The sequence below is a fragment of the Triticum dicoccoides genome, chromosome 3B (assembly GCF_002162155.2).
Source record: "Triticum dicoccoides isolate Atlit2015 ecotype Zavitan chromosome 3B, WEW_v2.0, whole genome shotgun sequence".
NCBI classification, from domain to species: domain Eukaryota; kingdom Viridiplantae; phylum Streptophyta; class Magnoliopsida; order Poales; family Poaceae; genus Triticum; species Triticum dicoccoides.
Genome location: NC_041385.1, coordinates 741,706,658 through 741,713,148, shown reverse-complemented (window position 1 = coordinate 741,713,148; position 6,491 = coordinate 741,706,658).

The following is a 6,491-nucleotide window of genomic DNA, read 5'->3' as shown; positions in this document are numbered from 1 at the left end:
TATCAGCAGCGAGTTTACAGGACACGTGCTACTACTAGTTAGCAGCAGCGCTCCTTTTTGAACCGCGCTGCTGCTAAGATTCTGTGTATTGGCTTTTCCCTAGTAGTGATTGTTTATCATACGCGTAAGGTTGGATGAAGGGTGGTAGGAACAAATGCTCCGCCTAGAGCATGTGTGTGTGAGATGGAGTCTTAGAGTGTGTGTGGTGTGTGTGTGTGAGAGAGAGAGAGAGAATGAGAGAGAGAGAGGAGAGAGAGAGAGAGAATGAGAGGGAGAGAGAGGAGAGAGAGAGAGATGGAGTCTTAGTTTGTGTGTGTGAGAGAGAGAGAGATGGAGTCTAAGTGTGTGTGGGGGGTGCGTGTGTGTGTGTGTTTGTGTATGTGTGTGTGAGAGAGAGAGATGGAGTCTTAGTGTGTGTGGGGGGGAGTGCGTGCGTGCGTGTGTGTGTGTGTGTGTGTGTGTGTGTCCCGGGGTCCTCTATGGCGGATGTAATTTAAGTGTGCATGGCTTCATCATAGAGAGGTGTTCTGTATGGCAGAGGCCACCAACGATGGGGTGCGAGAGAGAAAATGCCCGTAGGAGGGAAGAGAAGGTGCGTCCGCGTGAGAGGAGTCGACATCGAGAGAACGTGTTTGTTCGAGAGACACCACGGAAGACTACTATATATCGATGGTGCATGTAGGCGGGAATTAAACAAAGGGATTGTCTTATTGGTTTCGGGGATATAGGGGAAGAGTGAGAGGCGCGCGGGGCGGGGGGTAGCTAGAAGGAGATTGTTAAGTGTGAGTGTGTGTTTTGCCCATCCAGGCGGAAGTTATGTGCACAAAAGAGGAGAACGATTTGATGTGACGTTAGGATTGAGGGTAATTAACTAGGTATGGAGACATAGAGACCTTGAACGTGCATGTGTGAGAGGTATACATGTATACGTGGGATGTGTGTGCGTGCGCGCGCACATGATCGAGATAAAAGAAAGAAGACATAAGTCCTAAGATCAACGACATGGGAGAGACGGATCGGTATGACAATATGCATGCATGTGAGAATGCAGGGAAGAAGGCCCGACAATTGAGCATGTGTTTTTGTCTTTAAGAGATAGTGGCGTGGGCTAGAGCATGCATCTATGACGAGCAGAGGGGGTGAGGCGCAATGATTGTGCAAAAGAGATCAACCTATAAATGCATATGTATGGATAGACATATATAGTGTGGGTGATAGGAAGCAAGACTCCGTGCAAGAAAGAAATGTTGACGGAGAAACTATAGATAGATACAGAGATGGATATGCTAGCTAGAGAGACATCCGTTAGTTTGGGTGTTGGAGATGACCGTCGGGTGGTTCAAAGGGTGAAGTTATATATGTGTGTGAGCAGGCACTTGACTGCATGCATGTAGAGAGAAACATATGTAGTGTGTGTGATAGGAATCAAGAGTGAGGGCGAGAAAGAAGGTTGATGGAGAAACAGATAAATAGAAAGATAAAGATGCTAGCTAGTGTGCGCTAGAGATAGGAGTCGAGTGGATCAGAAGGCTGGGTTATGTGTGTGGGTGTGAGAGAGATAGAGAGAGGGTGCATGTGAGTCACATACAAACAAATATCAGAGAGAAATGAGATCCAGGGAGACGGAGTTTTGTGTCTGCGAGAGAGAAATATATTTCACAACGAGAGTGATAGCTAGAGAGACATATGAGGGAACGCAAGATATCTCTAGGGAGAGAGGGTGTGTTTGAGCGACATACAAGAGAACAATGGAGAAATATGAGGCCCTGGGAGACAGAGTTTGTGTTTGTGTGTGAGAAAGAGATATTGAAGAGGAAGAGTCGTAGGTTCTCATATCTAAGGAGCGAAAGACATCTCTGTATGAGGGGTGTGCGAGTGGCACACATGGGAATAGTTGAGAGAAATGAGACCCCGGGAGACAAAGTTTTGTGTTTGTGTGAGAGAAAGAGATTCCAGATGGAGAATCATAGCTAGAGACACATAGCAGGGAGCGAGATATACTTAGAGAGCGATAGAGTGATGAAGGTCGATGGAGAGAGTACCGTCAGTGTGTTATGAAGATAAAAGGTCATTGTCAACATACAGGTAGCACGAGAGATGCCTGAGAGACGATGAACGCGTATAGGTCTAGAGAGATAGTCCTATATAAGCATGAGTGATAGCTATATGAGACGAATATCTAGATTAAAGGGGATTCAAATATTTAAACTGGAGATCACGACATCGATAATATCATAACGCAAATTGGTGTATCAAACATGCATATTCATTTGAATTTGGGCACACGTGTAATGTTATATAGTTTATCAATATTGGTGATCCATAGATTCTTCAGTTACAAACAATGCATGGTTTATATGCAATTAATGTCTAAACGGGATTACACTATATGTTGCGTGTGTGAAACACATTATACATGTTTGAGAAGTTAAAAAAACCGCATGAAACACACATTAATTGGAGACAGTTAGCGAGGAATGCATACATTGGATTTCAACATAAAGTGGTTTCAAATATTTGAAAATCCAAATTGATGGATACAACCTTATGAATCTGAGATCATGCCATTTCTAAACCATATTTATGTATAAATGGTGTTGTCCTTTTGAAAGTATATATGTAAAAAAATGATGTATATAGAATGTAATTCCAATTGAAAATGGATCCCGCCCGAAAAAAATAGTAGAATACAAACGAGATTCGAATTGAGTTGGCACGGTAAATGTGCACTGTGCAAAATTTGAACGAAGCGGGGAAAGTCGCAGTAACCGCCCGAAACCAAAATCTGTGAGATGGAAATCACTACTGCCTATCCCTGCCACGCAAAGCCTATCTGCTGGAGTTCTATAGGTTTCGATAGGGGTAGGTTTGTAATTTCACCCAAACGTGACGTAACCGCCTCTCACCCAGATTCATACACAGTGGGCGCCAAAACACAGTGTGCCCTCGGCCGAAATCGACTCCCTCCCCGATTCATATTCATACACGGTGGGCGCCAAAAACAAACTCTCGTCGGCAAATATTCGGTGTATGCGAGATTACCGTCCTATCCCCAACCGACTAATGTTGCTGTGATGTAGTAGAAATTTGAAACGGGGGCTAAGTTTGTAAATTTCCTCGCATTTGAGACAAGCGCGCCCTGAATACATGGTTCCCCCTTCCTCTCTACCTCCCTTTTCCCCATTCGTACTCCATGGGCGCCAAAACACCCTCTCCACCCCACCCTCCTCCGTCCGCCACCGTCCGCCACCCCATCCACCACCGTCCTCCTCCACCATGCCGGAGCTGATATCCCGATGCCGCTGTCCATTACAAGAGATCGACCTCTCTCATCCACGCCTTCGGACCGGGATCCTTGCATCCCGTCCTCTCGCTTCATCCCCGCCGTCGTCCACCTTGTCGGCGCCGCTAATACGACTATCTCGTCCACCACGCCCTGCCGCCACCGTCTACCCTCCTAGATCTGCTTCCACGCCGCCGATAGCCATCGCTACCGTAGCACCATCAAATTCTCACCAGATGCGTACATGGCGCCGCACCAGAGGCGGTACCCTTTCGTATCTACTCAACTTATTTATCACAGCAAGAAAATAGATCGCCACTGCTTTACTCTGATTTCTTGTCTTGGTTGCGAAGTTGCCTTTCTCCGGTTTGCACCTTCAGATCCGCCATGGCACGCTCAACAGTCAACACTATAATCCCAATGCTTATGGTTTTCCCCTTTTATATTCCACACTAGTTAAATCACAGTAGACTAAATTTCAAAATTGGGTCAGTCGATTTTTCAGAGCTCGCCGAAGTTCGCCGGTGCGATCCAAGGGGATCGGGTGGTTGTGGGGCCTCGCCGAATGAAGAAAACTCGACACAGGTGGGGGTGGGGGTGGCGGAGGAACACAGGCGGTGGGGGCCGGTGGTCCGGCCGGTGGCCCGTGCGGTGTTCTGTATGGGAAGAATCAATGACGAGGAAGAAGAAGGGTTAGGAGACGTAGGATCTTCATCCAACCGCCTGAAATGGTCGAGAGACAGCTGGGAGTTGCATTCTTAATGTGCTCTAGTTCATCATGTGTGGGCACTACGCAACCAACATTTTATTATCCAAAATCTGCTTGCTCTTCTTTACCATGTTTGATAGTATTGGCCTGTACATGATCGATAGGCTTTCAATTACTAGCGGCAATACAACACCATATTTTCAAGCCAGTTCCACTTTCCCGATTTATATATCGTGGTTATGGTGTACCCATGTTATGTACACTATGATCTGCCTAGTTGTTGTGTGCTCTTGTTATCATGGTTTCGCAATAAACTATCTATACAGTATATTATGAACCTATCATCTGCCAGCCATCCTTACTTCTGGAGCCTATTTTTTGTGTACTTGTGCCAGATTATATAAATGCACGCACGATATTACATCACACGTGAGCTCTCTCATCAGAATCCGGTGATAGCACATAAGTGTTTACAGGGGCGCCCCTATATTAGAATATCATCTGCATTACAAAGATAATCTCACAACTATTTATGTTTTCATGGTTCTCAGATATTATACGCAATTACAGTGAATATCAGAATCCGCGCATCAGAAGAATATTGTGGAACACTGCAATGACTTACAAAATTGGCACCAAGGCATTGAGTGCCATTCTGGAAGCAATGAAACTCATACGCTCCCCACCTGTTGATTCTTGTTCAGTATATCATTCTAATGACTATTCTAACCTCGAGGAGTCAAAGGCAGATGGCCTGTCCTGTTCACCCATCAAGGTGCCTGTTCTAATTTGGCAAGGTTTTATTGATTGCGCGTATCTTGCATATGTTGTCTTGCATTTCTTCTACTTTGTTGCACCACCATCTGCTTAGTTTACTCATCATATAACTCGAGATGCTATGCCCATCCATTATCAATACATATTCCATCTGTCGTCATACCATGTTTTTCCACTCAAATGTTGTTCTTGTGCATCAGACATCAAAAAGGAAGAGGGTGATTGCCGAACCTGAAGGAGCACCAGCAAAGTCCTTGAAAAACGTGGTGGTGCCGGAGAAATCAGACAACGCCCCACTTATATTGGTTGTACAACCAGTGACACAAAACATAGGACCGACTCCAGCAGATTATACCCATACTTCACTGGCCACACCACTAGCCCCACCACACAGGACCTGCACTCCAGCAAAAGGTATACCGATTTCATTTGCCATAGCACCAGCCGTACCACAGAAAAATCCCACTCCAGCAAAAAGTACAGCAAGTCCACCGACCAAAGACCTATCCCAACTGCAGAGACGACCAATTCCTACAGATTGGAGCCCCATTCCATTTATTCCCAGTTTAAAATACAATGCTTTCAATGTTGTTAGGGAATACGTGCATATATTCCCATCATGGGAAGATTATAGTGAAGACAAACACCATTTTCACATCTTCCTGTCCAACTTACGTGTAAGTGCTATTATTCATGGTTATTATTTTCCTATTTTCTGCTGATCGAACACATCAATGATTTACATTACATTGTTGTAACTAGGTGAGGGTCAATCTGGATAGTCATGCCGAGCAAAGCTTGCTTGTGCCTCTCAAGGAAGCATTGCAGCAGTATCGGTGTTACTTGAGGAAATCACACTTTGATGGCAAGTCTATAAACGAATTTCCGGTGAAGTCTCCTGTGCTAAATTTAGAAGACATTGAATGGAAAAACCTTGTTATGCACTGGTCTCGTTCCCAAGATGAGGTACTGTCTATGAAATCACATAACAATTTGAACTTCTACTTTTCCGCATGTGCCTTACGGATCTTTTTTGCAAGAAATCAGCTCGAAGAAGAATTCCGGTTTGAAAAGAACGACAGGATATCGCAAATATGCTGCCCGCTGCTTTGCTCTTGTTAGTACATGTTGTCCTGTATCACTGTACTTGCATACATACCTGGTTCATTATGTGACAGCAGTATGCATGATAGCTTGCTTATCAATTGTTCGCTCCAAATTATCTGATCTGTATGAATTGTTACATTAGTGTAGAATATATCCAATGCCAATGAATTTTTTTAGCTCTGCATTGTTCTTGTAAGTACATGTTGTCCTTTATCAGTGTACTTATATTGACAGGTAGTTGTTCATGTACCATCACTCTGCAGCTTATTTTCGTTTGCCCTCCATTTTCTACACATCAGATCTATATTTACTCTTACCATAAGGTTGGTACTGAAGAACTTTAGCTGTGCATTGCTCTTGGCTGTGCCTTTTGCCTGTATCGCTGCACATACATTTATAGCTACTTGGTTATGTAGCATCACTCTTCATCTTATCTTAAATATTCTCCATTTTTCGTATATTATCACATCTATGTTTACTCTTAACAAAATGTAGAATAAAGGCAATGCTTATGAAGAACATTCTATGCTAAACTTCTTGAATTGCCCCCCCCCATCAGCATGGACAAGGGCTTTATAGAGCTTGTCTTCACCAGTAATGTAAGTTTGTCCTTCT